A 13,498-nucleotide genomic window follows, 5' to 3' on the forward strand; every position below is an offset into this window, starting at 1 on the left:
ATGAAGAAACTCAGAGAGGACTTCAACAAACACCAAACTGAAACAAAAGCACACTACAAAAAAGGAGATATATGACTTGAAGAGGACAACACAAAGCATAAAAGATGAGGTGAACAAAGATATGGAAAACTTGAGAAAAAAGAATTAAACAGAAATCCTGCAAATAAAAAGTTCCTTTAGTTAAACAAAGAAACACAGTGGAAGGCTACTCCAGCAGACTAGAACAAGTGGAAGACAGAATCTCAGAAGTTGAAGAAAAACTAGAACTTAAAGAAAAAAAAAACAGAAGAAACCTTGGTCAACAATTCAAGAGTTGTGAAAGGAATATGAAAGAAATCAGTGAATACATCAAAATACCAAACCTGAGAATCATGGGCATTGAAGAAGGAGAAGAGGTGCAAGGCAAAGGATACATAATATATTTAATAAAATCATAACAGAAAATTTCCCAAATCTCAAGACACTTTGCCCATTTTGGTACAGGAAGGCTCCAGGACACAAAACAGACTTGACCAAAATAGAACCTACCCACAGCATATTGTCATTAAAACAACAAGCATAAAGAACAGAGACAGAATATTGAAGCCTGTAAGGGAGAAAAAACAAACAATATATTAAAGGTAAACCAATCAAAATAACAGCAGATTTCTCAAATGACACCTTAAAGAAAGAAGGGCATGAAGTGGGGTATTTTGGGAACTAGATGAAAATACCTTCAATCCTAGGATACTCGACCCAGCAAAACTGTCATTCAAAATTGATAGAGGAATAAAAATCTCCCACTATAAACAATCTAAAACTATTCATGACCACCAAGACACCAATACAGAAGATTCTAAAAGGAATTCTGCACACAGAAGATAAAAGTGAAAAAAACCACAAGAGGACAAGAAATAGCAAACCATAGGAGAAGAAAAGACAAATAATCAGAGATTAGCATTGCTTCTACTACACACATTCAAATCCTTAAACAACAAAACAACTAAATGGTAGCAATCACCACATACCTATCACTATTAACACTGAATGTCAATGGACTCCACTCACCCATTAAAGATATCGTTTGGCAAACTGGATTAAAAAGGAAGATCCAACAACCTGTTGTTTACAAGAGATGACCCATCTTGTTTACAAAAATAAACACTGGCTTAGGGTGAAAGGCTGGAAGAAGATTTACCAAACCAATGGGCCCTGAAAACAGGCAGGAGTAGGAATACTTATATCAGGCAAAGTAGACTTACAACTTACATTGGTCAAATGTGATAAAAAAGACACTTCATACTAATAAAAGTGCAATTCAACAAAAGGATATAGCAATTATCAACCTATATGCACCCAATGTTAGTGCACCCAATTTCATCAAAAATATACTGAAGGACTTAAAAGCACATATAGACTCCAACAGACTGGTAGTGGGAGACTTTAATACCCCTCTATCACCAATAGACAGGTCTTTCAAACAAAAAATCAACAAAGAAATAGTAGAACTAAATGGCACCATACACCAAATGGACCTAACTGACATCTACAGAGTATTTCATCTAACAGCAGCACAATATACATTCTATTCAGCAGCCAATGGACCTTTCTCCAAAATAGATCATATCTTAGGATACAAAGAAACATCAGGAAATATAAGAAAATAGAAATAACCCCTTACATTCTATCTAATCACAATGCACTAAAATTAGAACTCAACAATAAAAGCAACAGAAGAAAACATGTAAATAATTAGAGGCTGAACAGCACATTGCTCAAAGATCAGTTGGTCATAGAAAAAATAAGAGAGGAAATCAGAAGTTTCCTGGAAGCTAATGAAAATGAAAACACCACCAACCAAGACCTATTGGACAAAGCAAAGGCAGTCCTAAAAGGAAAGTTTATAGCCATGAGTGCATGTATTAAAGGACAGAGTGATTCCCCCCCAACAAAACTGAAAAGCATAAACAGTGAATTGCAGTCTAACATTAACAGTAGAGGTGGGGTGGACTGCTGAACCTGTCCCAGTAAATGGGGGTGGAGCAAGGAAATGATCTCTCAGTAAACGAAGGCAGTAGAAGTGACAAAGGTTAGGTGTAGAGGTGGAGTGACAAGCCGAACTCCCAGAGGAGCCAAACTAGCACCACACAGATGTGAGTATGGCACAAAGTCTGACAGCAGGGTTGAGGCAAGAAGACAATGTCCCAAAGCAGGGATGATGGTATATGCCTGAGCTGATCTCCTGAGACTGAGGGCAGTACTCAAAATTGAATTGCCCCACCTTGCTGGTGATACAGCTGACCAGACAAAGATGATGTTGTAGGGCATTGCAGCTGCAGACTGGTGAAAACAACAACAGTTCTGAACACTTTGCATGAACTGGCAGTGAGTTACCTCAGGCCCAAAATGCAACCGCTCCTGTGGACAGAAGGAACCAAATACAAATCACAAGTCAATCTGGTAAGACCACATCAGAGCTCCCACTTTTAATGTAAGCCCCGTAAGACTAAGGAAAGTGGGGGGGGGGAAAGAAAGAAAAAAATCTCTCCATCCATCGCCACCCCAAGCTGTCTGAAAAGAGGGGCAGAACACTTCCTCACAAAGCCCAGAATAGCAAGTGCCAATACCAGGATTGGAAGCCAAAGGAATAAGTCCAGAACTTTTACTGAGCAAACTGAACTTCTTGTGGTTGCTGTACGTAGTGTTTTTCCCCTCTTTTTTGTATTATCAACTTTACCACTACTATTTTCTTATCCCTATCTTTACCTCCTTCATTTTTACACATATTCTTTTGTACAATCCGTTGTTCTCCCTACCAACTACTCTTTCTGCCCCTTCTCATCTACTCTCTTCCATCTTTGGCTTCCCTTTCTATCCTTCCCTCACTTGTTACCACACACTGCTTCTCCCTTATACACACTCATCACCTGCTCACTAACCTACTGTACCAACTGCACATGCCCTGAGCCCCTGCAATTCTGACACAAGCACCGTCCACTATAACAGCAGAAATACACCCTAACACACATATGGGTCACCACACACAGCTGCCCCCATACCACTTCTCCCACACCCATTTCTACTCCCCCTTTCAGTGCCATCTTTACCAATTATCCAAGTTTCTATCACAAGATTAATAACCATTACCCCAACTCCCACTGTTTATACATATTATCTATATAATATGTAAACAACTTGTCTGGCACTGAACCTGTGAATTTGTTATTGCTAATTTATACCTCCAGGCAAGGGACAGAAAGTGCACATAGTCACAATAAAAAAATTAAATCAAGGGAAAGAAAAGAGGCAGTAAAAAACCACCAACTAACCTATCAAGTACATAGTTGCACAGCACCAAGGGGAGCGATGGGGAGTAGAAGAAGGGATAGAAAAGACACTCTGCAAAAAAATAATTCAATAGAGGATTTGGTGGGAAATGACGAAAATGGATATTCAGTTCCTGACCTCAACAGAAGAATAATAAATGTCACTAATGAGCCCAGAGATGCCAACCTAAAACCCCTCAGAGAAGAAATCATGGAAGAAACCACTGAGAAACTCATGGAGAAGGCACTACACATGGTTAACCAGAAAGTGTAAGATACACTCAAGAAAGTTAAAGATGCCAAAAATAAAGAATATGAGAAGACACAGAAAGAGAAAGGAAATCAGAGAGGACTTCAGCAAACACCAAAATGAAACAAAGGATACTACAGAAAAAGGAGATATATGAATTAAAGAAGGCAACACAAAATATAAAAGAAGAATTGAACAAAGATATGGAAAACCTCAGAAGAAAGAATCAAATAGAAATCCTGGAAATAAAAAGTCCTTATAGTCATACAAAAAACACAGTGGAAGGCCACCCCAGCAGACTAGAAAGAATGGAAGACAGAATCTCAGAGCTCAAAGACAAAACAGGAATTGAAGAAAAAACAGAGACACTCTTAGACAAACAACTCAAGAGCTGTGAAAGGAATATGCAAGAACTCAGCAAGTCTATCAACAGACCAAACCTGAGTATTATGGGCATTGAGTAAGAAGAGGGTGCAAGCCAAAGGGATACATAATATATTCAATAAAATAATAACAGAAAATTTTCAAAATCTTGAGAAAGTTTTACCCATTCAGGTACAGGAAGCCTCAGGACACCAAACAGACTTGAGCAAAATGAAACTTTTACATGGCATATTATAATTAAAACAACAAGCACAGAGAACAGAGAAAGAATGTTGAAGGCTGCAAGAGAGAAAAAATAAATAACACATAAAGGTAAACTTATCAAAATATCAGCAGATTTCTAAACAGAAATCTTAAAAGCAAAAAGAGCCTGGAGAGGGATATATCAGGCACTGAATGAAAATAATTTCAACCCTAGCAAAACTATCATTCAAAATTTACAGAGGGATAAAAGTCTTCCACAATAAACAGAAACTAAAACAGTATATGACCACCAAGCAATAACTACAGAAGATTCTATGTGGAATTCTGCACAAAGAAGATGAAAACAAACAAAACCACAAGAGGACAGGAAGTACTAAAGTGCAGGAAAAGAAAAGACAAGTAATCAAAGAATAGCATTGATTCAGCTGCAACCTATCAAATCCTTAAAAAAAAACAATTAAGTGCCAGAAATTGCCACATAACTATCATTATTAATACTGAATGTCAGTGGACTCCAGCCCCCATCAAAAGACACTGTTTGCCAAGCTGGATTAAAAAGGAAGATCAGACAATCTGCTGCTTATAAGACATACACCTTATTGAAAGAAATAAGCAACAGCTTAGGGTGAAAGTCTGGAAGAAGGTTTACCAAGCTAATGACCTGCCAAAACAGGCAATAGCTGCAATACTTATATCAGATAAAGTACACTTCAAATTTACATTGGTCAAACAAGATAAAGAAGGACACTTTATACTAATGAAAGGGGCAACACATCAAAAAGAAATAACAATTATTAGCTGAAATGCACCCTATAAAATGTATGAAATTTCATCAAATATACACTAAAGGACTTAAAAGTACATATGGACTCCAACACAGTGGTTGCAGGAGATTTTAATACCCTTCTACCACCAATAGATAGGTCATCCAGAGAAAAAATCAACAAAGAAATCATAGAACTAAATGACAACATACAACAAATGGACCTAACTGAGGTCTATAGAGTATTTCATCCAAAAACAGCACATTCTTCTCAGCAGCTCATCCATCTTTCTCCAAAGCAGATCATGTCTTAGGGCACAAATCAAGCCTCAGCAAATGTAAGAAAATAGAAATAACCCCCTGCATTCCATCTAATCACAATGCATTAAAACTAGACTCAACAATAAAAGCAACAGAAGAAAACATGTAAATAATCAGAGGATGAATATCATATTGCTCAAAGATCAGTTGCTCATAGAAGAAATAAGAGAGGAAATCAGAAGATTCATGGAAGCTAATGAAAATAAAAACACCACCAACCTGAACCTATGGGACACAGCAAAGGCAGTCCTAACAGGAAAGTTTGTAGCCATGACTGCGTGTATTAAAAGGACAGAAAGATCTCATATAAATCACCTGATGCTACATCCCAAACTCCAAGAAAAACAAGAACAAGCAAAACTCAAAACAAGCAAAAGGAGAGAAATAATAACAATAATGGCCAAAATTAACGAAATAGAGACAAAAAAAACATACAAAGAATCAACAAAACAAAGACCTGGTTCTTTAAGAAATAAACAAGATTGATGAACCTCTGGCAAATCTGACTGAAATGAGGAGGGAAAAGACCCAAATCAGTAAACTCAGAAACAAAAAAGGAAACATAACAAGAAACACTAAGGAAATCCAAAGAATCATCAGAGACTACTTTGAGAACCTATATTCCAATAAATTGGAAAACTTGAAGAAATGGATAAATTTCTAGATACTTATGACCAACCAAACTGAACCAAGAGGATATTAGCCACCTAAGCAGATCTATAACACACAATATAATTGAAACAGCAACAAAGAGACTCCTCCTAAAAAAATCTTCAGGACCTGATGGATTCTCAGTTAACTCTATCAGACCTTCAAAGAAGAACTAATACCAACACTCCTTAAATTTTTACATGAAATAGAAAGGAAAGGAACACTGCCTAACTCATTTTATGAAGCCAGCATTACACTTATCCCTAACCAGAAAAGGACACATCCAAAAAGAACTACAGGCAAATCTCCTTAATTAACATTGCTGCAAAAATCCTAAACAAAATAATGGCAAACTGAGTCCAACAACATAACAGAAAGATCATTCACCATGACCAAGTTAGCTTCATCCCAGGGATGCAGAGGTGTTCAACATACACAAATCAATAAATGTAATGCAGCACATTAATAGAAGCAAAGACAGAAACCACTTGATCATCTCAATAGATGCAGAAATAGCCTTTGATAAGATCCAACACCACTTTATGATAAAAGCTCTAAGAAAGCTAGGAATAGAAGGAAAGTAAATATTGTAAAGGCTATATATGACAAACCTATAGCCAACATCATACTTAATGGTGAAAAAATGAAACCATTTCCCCTAAAGTCAGAAATGAGAGAAGAATGTCCACTTTCCCCACTCCTATTAAACATAGACCTGGAATTCCTAGCCAGAGCAATAAGGAAGAAGTAGAAATAAAAAGTAGTACCAATAGGTAAAGAAATAGTCAACATATCTCTATTTGCAAATGACATGATCCTATACCTCAATGACTCAAAAAAATCCACCCAAAAGTTGCTAGACACCATAAAGAGCTTCAGCAATGTAGCAGAATGCAAAATCAACTTACAAAAATCAGTAGCCTTTCTATCTACCAACAATGAACAAATTGAGAAAAAATATAGGAAAATAATTGCATTTGCAATAATCCCCCAAAATCAAATACCTAGGAATAAATTTAAGAAAGGATGTAAATGACCTCTACAAGGAGAATGACCAATCACTGAAGAGAGAGATCAGGGAATATTAAAGAAAATGGAAAGATTTCCCATGCTAATGGCTTGGCAGAATCAATTTATTACAAATGACTACACTATCAAGCAGTCTACATGCTCAATGCAATTCCCATCAAAATTCCAATAATATTCATCACAGAGATTGAAAAATCTACTATAAAGTTCATTTGGAATCACAAAAGAGCACCCGAATACCCAAGGCAATACTGAACAAAAAGAGCAATGCTGGAAGTATCACAATACCCAACCTCAAACTATATTACAGATCCATAGCAATAAAAACAGAATGTACTGGTACAAAAACAGATATGAAGACCAGTGGAACAGAATAGAGGACTCAGATATGAATCCATACCACCACTTCCACCTTACATTTGACAAAGTTGCCAAAAACATATTATGGAGAAAAGACAGCCTCTTCAACAAATATTGCTGGGAAAAGTGGTTATCTACCTGGAGAAAAGTGAAACTAGATCCATGCCTGTCACCGTGCAGTAGTATTAACTCAAAGTGGATTAAGGACCTTAATATCAGACCTGAATCCTTGCAGTTAGTATGTGAAAGAACAGGGAATACCCTGGAAATAATAGGTAGAGGCAATGACTTCCTCAATAGAACTCCAGCAGCCCAGCAACTAAGAGAAAGATGGACAAATGAGACTACATGAAATTTAAAAGTTTCTGCACAACAAAAGTAATCGTTTCTAAATTAAAGAGACCACCCACAGAGTGGGAGAAAATATTTGATAGTTATATATCAGACAAAGGACTGATAACCAGAATATACAGGGAACTCAAAAAAGTCAATTCCCCCAAAATTAATGAGATAATAAAGAAGTGAGCAACTGAACTAAACAGAAATTTTTCAAAGGAAGAAGTCCAAATGGCCAAAAAGCACATGAAAAAATGCTAACCATCCCTGGACATAAAAGAAATGTAAATGAAACCACACCTTGATCCTACCTCAATCCTGTTAGAATAGCTATCATCAAGAACACCACCAACAACAAATATTGGTGAGGATATGGGGGAAAAAGAACCCTCGTACACTGCTGATGGGAATGTAAGCTACTACAACCACTTTGGAAAACAATATGAAGGCTTCTTAAAATACTAAACATAGATCTGTCATGTGATTCAGCAGTACCACTTCTAGGGATATAACCAAAGGAATTCAGCTCAAGTTATAATAAAAGCACCTGCACACCCATATTTATTGCAGCACTATTCACAATATCCAAGTTAAGAAAACAGCCAAGATGCCCTACTACTGATTAACGGATTAAGAAAATGTGGTTTTTATACACAATGGAATTTTACTCAGCCACAAAGAATGAAATTTTGTCATTCACAAGTAAATGGATGAATTGGGAGAACATCATCTTAAGTGAAATTACCCTGGCTCAGAAGGCCAAAAATCACATGTTCTCCCTCATATGTGGATTATAGTCCTAAAACAAATGTAGTAATATTATTGGACATGAGTCACACTAAGAGGAGAGCACACACAGGAGAAATAAGGAAAGGAAAGGAAACCTAAAACTTGAATGTGGTTGATGTGATCGTTGTAGAGGAGCAAATTTAGTGATCTTAAACTGACAGAGGCCATGATGAGAAGGGGACCAGGAAGTATTGAATAGGAATGGCAGAGGTAGCTAATGTGGGTTTCAAAACACAAGTGCATTGAAGCAATGCTAAGAATTTCACTGTATAGCTACCTTTATCTCAATGTAGCAAAAATGCTATGTCTTTCTTATTATTGCCTATGTTTTCTCAAACAAATAGGAGAAGAAGAGGGCAGAACAGTTTCTGCCCAGAAGTGGGAGAGGGGTGTGGGAAGCAGGAGGAGGGGGAGCTGGCCCAACTAATGTATACACATGTACATAAATGTAAAAATGATAAAATACTCTGCCACTTCTTGGCACATATCCAAAGGAATATGTCAGCATACAATAGACATACCCATACATCCATATTTATAGCAGCAGTATTTGCAATAGCCAAACTATGAAATCAGCCAAGTTGCCCATCAACTGATGATTGGATTAAAGAAACCCACGATATCCACATAATGGAGTACTATTCAGCTACAAAGAAGAATGAAATTATGTCATTTGCAGGAAATGTATGGAACTGAAGATTATTATGTTAAAAGAAGTGAGATTCATAAAGATTAATATCACATTTTCTCTCATATCAGAAATCTACACTCCAACACACACAACACACACACTCTCACACATACACACACACACATAACATGAATATAAATGTGAGATTTGGAAGGAGAATAAGGAAGAGGGAGAGAAGGAAAGAAATGCATGATGGTGATGGAGGGTGAATAATATCTAAGTACATTGTATCTGTGTAAAAACATACACAATGAAACCCATTGAAAGTTGTAAAAAAACTAGGTGGATTGCAAAAGGGTAAGAATGTGTAACAGAAGGGGTTACTTTGATCAAAGTACAATACAGAACAATGAATATAAAGTTTTGAAAATTAGAAAATGATAATAAAAAGAGAGGAATAATAAATGCATCCCTTTCAAGCTACAAATTCATAAAAACTGTTAGTATTAAATAATCTTCTTGTAAATGATGTGTCCCAGTTTAGAGCCTCCTTTTATAATTTGCAAAGCTGCTCTTCAAATATTTAAAATTTTTACTTAAAATCTTATTTTCAAAGTGTTTTCCTGACATCTTGAAACAAGAGATGGTACAATAAACAATAATATTTGAAATTCATGATAGCTTAGATTTCCCAGTTTGGGGTATAACTGACTAGCAGCAATAGCTTGGGTTCAGGCTACAAATCTTTGGCCCACTCTCTGAGTCTCAAAATAAAGATGTTACCAACTGCTCTCTGTCTCTCTGTTTGAACATCAGTAGAGTTATCATAACATAAATATCTTAAAACTTCAAATTCAAAATACTTGTGATGAATCCAAATTTACTTTATTGATAACAAAGTATGGGTATTTATTAAAAAAATATACATTCTTCATCAAGTCTTGTGAATTTATGACTTTGAGTCTTTGGTTACCTGACCATTCTATTGTCATTTTCTCCTTCCTTGTAATTATACTTTTAATTGCTCCAAGATTGAGATTCACTTTCTCAATCCTAGAATCCAGTAATCTGACCTTTAAATATGTGGAAACCAAAAATATAAAGATTATTCTGTTACTTCAACAAATATCATATCATCACTATTCACTTTAAAAGAGTGGTTCATTGATTAAGCTGGGCATCATAGTCACATGGGAAATGCTCTATGATTGAGATTCCTGGGTGCCAGCCTAGGAGATTCTAATTCAGTGTGTCTGGATTAAGATTCAGAAAAATTGTACTTTTCTCAAATGTCTCTCCTGGTAATCTCAAAATTAATTAGATCGTTTTTATTTTTATTTGTTTGTTTTCAGTATAATTTGTCCTTGCATTAATTACAAGCATATTCTGAGTAGATGGCACATGATCTTTATTTAGATCCATAGGAAAATGGTCATTACTATTATTTGCAATAACAATTTTAAAGTGATAAGTTAGCTTCAGAGTGAAGAAAATGTATGTACACACTGAAAGGTGACTTTCTCAACACTGTACAGTGCAATCTTTTTCTGTTTTATCTGCAATCAATTATTGGTAAGCATGAAGACCATTTATTACACTTGTCATTACCAAAGAATGACATAATTCCTTAAAACAATATAAAGATTACTAACCCACATTTAGAAAATAAGTATGGCAAATATAAATCAAAATAATTTTACAAAAATTGCATAGTTTCCTGTAGAATCCCAAAAACTTTCAATGCTTCTGAAGTCTACCATAAAGAGGAAATTTAGTCAAAAGATCCTTTAAATTATGTTCATTTTTATGGTCCTAAAAGTATTGTAGGTCATGTTACTGTGTTTTTTGTGATTAATAGAAGAGTTGCTCCTTGTCTGAATTTGTGGGAGAGTGCTATTAAAAACAACTATTGAAGATGTGTGATGAGCATAGGAGTATCTTAACATCTTTCTATTTTCATGTGTATTTCAATATTTCTGTAATAAATAAGTTAAAATTTAAAAACATTCAGTTAATTAAAGATGTGAGTGCAAAGATGATAAAATTTCATCATTTTGGAGGTTTAGGTTTACAGTCATAAAGCAAATTCAGTTTCCATTTATTCTACCCAGAGTTAATTGTGAAAACACCACATGAAATATTCAGTATAATGTACTGCTGAATACAGCCTTTACAAATATAACACCAAAACCATATTTGAACTTTCAGGTGTTCCAAGTTTAAGCACTGTGGAATGTTGCTATTTCTTTGGTTCTCTATTAGTGACTTTCATCAGCCTCATGGTTAGTGTTGTAATGCTTTGAGACAGCTTTGTTACATGGTAGAGGCTTATGCTTCTATTGATTCTGTTTACAGAGCCTTAATGTAGACAACTTCATCTGTTCCATAACCCTTTAGGAAATATAGCTTTATACCTACTTGAAAGTATTTGCATATAGATGTGATATGAGCAATCTATAACAAAACCAGTCAAAGTCACTGGTCTGATGACCAAGCTGGGATTCAATTGGGTATATGCAATTGAAGAGCTTTGCCTTAAAGAAACACAGTCTCCTCAATCACTCATGTTCATAGTCAAATTTTCATTACCCCATATAATATAAACTTGAATAAGAGTAAACACTTATAAACATGATGTTCCATAGTTGTTCTCAATGAATTCTTGAAAAGTTCAAACACCAGCTAAAAGAGATGGGATGGTACATAAACCAATTATACTGGCAATTCTGATGATTCTTCATTTAGTTCTTCAAATACTACTTCAGGGGAGTTAATATAACCCAAATCATAGACACCTAGAATTTTCATAGCCATCATAAATAGCTTTGACTACTTTGAAGTTTCGATTTATGCTTCCAATATGTTTTCTATGAGATTGACTTCCTTTGTCTTTCCTACCAAACAATAAAGAGTACTGCATGACTAGCATTCTAATTGAAATACAACTCATGTAAAAATAATCCAAAATGTATCAAACATTCTGACTGGTTACAAGATCCATTCTTAAGCTCTCTTTGTATTTAAGTACATTCTAGGCCATTGTGGAAATGATACCATTGTGTCAGTGACTGTCCTTTGTTACAGTATCTGCAAAGTCACAGTGTTAGCTTCTTTTAATGCTTTTGTTCATTAATTCAAGAAGCTCCTGAGGATTCTGTATAGACCAGCTTTGTACCAACTGAACTGATGGCATCCTAAGAAGCTTATTTGGAATAAGATTGATATATTTTATTATATTTTCCAATTTTTCAATCTTGCCACAGAAGTATAAATTGAGATCTTTATAAGCATTCATCAATGCAATGTCCAGGAACTACATCATGGAGAATAGGGACTTCGAGAAGCACACATAGATATCCACTTCCTCTGGAAGTTTGCATTCAGATGCCAAGATAGATTCAAAGTCTGGGAAAATACTGCCACTTGTGGTAGGGTGTGCTGAACAAAGCCTTTGAGCCCAGGCTGGCCAAGGCAGTTCTGTGAAGCAGCTATCTTCATATTTCTTCTTTCTTTATTATGACTTCTTATATGTACCATTGAACCCTGCAGTGATTTTTTTCATTTTGGTTACAGAAATTTAACCTCAAAAAACAATGCTGGTGGGAATGTAAATTAGTACAACCACAATGGAAAACAGTATGGTGGTTCCTCAAAAAGTAAAAATAGAACTGCCATATGATCCAATAATTCTATACCTAGTGATATCCCAAAGGAATATAAACCAGGTTACAATAAAGGCACCTGCACACCCATGTTTATTGCAGCATTATTCACAGTAGCAAACCTCTGGAAACAGCCAAGATGTCCCACAACTGATGAATGGATTAAGAAAATGTGGCATTTATACACAATGGAATTTTATTCAGCCACAAAGAAGAATGAAATTTTGTCATTTTCAGGTGAATGGATGGAATTGGAGAACATCATCTTAAGTGAAGTTAACCAAAGTCAGAAGTCCGGAAGTTGCATGTTTTCTCTCATATGTGGAATACAGACATAATAAAAATACAGCAATATTACAAACAACAGGTGATACTAAGGGGAGGTCATATATGAGAGGGGGAGAGTAAAAGAAGCAAGTTAAGAAGGTGAATATTATTGATGTACTCTCTATACAAGAATGACCAGAGTTTTTAAACCTGATGAAACCACCACAAGAAAGGGACTAAAGTAGAAAGAAGAAAAATAGAGTTGATGGACCAATTTGGGTTATAATACATATATACATGGAAATGTAACAAGGAAACTTCCTGTGTAGCTATATTTAAAAAAATTAAAATGTTGTCTTTTTTCTTTTACAAAGTTGGAGAACAGGAGCGAGGAACAGGTCCTGCCTGGGGGGTTGGTAACAGTGGGAGGAGAGAAGAGGTGGGGAAATGGTATGAGAGGGAGAATTCAGGGACAAATACTGTGCACATTTATATGTAAATGGAAAAATGGTACTTGTTGAAACTATTCCATAAATTGGGGGAGGG

The 13,498-nt window shown here is 35.6% G+C and overlaps 1 pseudogene; it reads right to left on the bottom strand.

Moving 5' to 3' along the window:
- Positions 1 to 11,281: 11,281 nt before the first annotated feature.
- On the bottom strand, positions 11,282 to 12,318 carry LOC141419454 (pyruvate dehydrogenase (acetyl-transferring) kinase isozyme 1, mitochondrial pseudogene; annotated as a pseudogene).
- Between the last annotated feature and the right edge of the window lie 1,180 nt (positions 12,319 to 13,498).

Source organism: Castor canadensis, chromosome X, assembly GCF_047511655.1.
Source record: "Castor canadensis chromosome X, mCasCan1.hap1v2, whole genome shotgun sequence".
Classification (NCBI taxonomy): domain Eukaryota; kingdom Metazoa; phylum Chordata; class Mammalia; order Rodentia; family Castoridae; genus Castor; species Castor canadensis.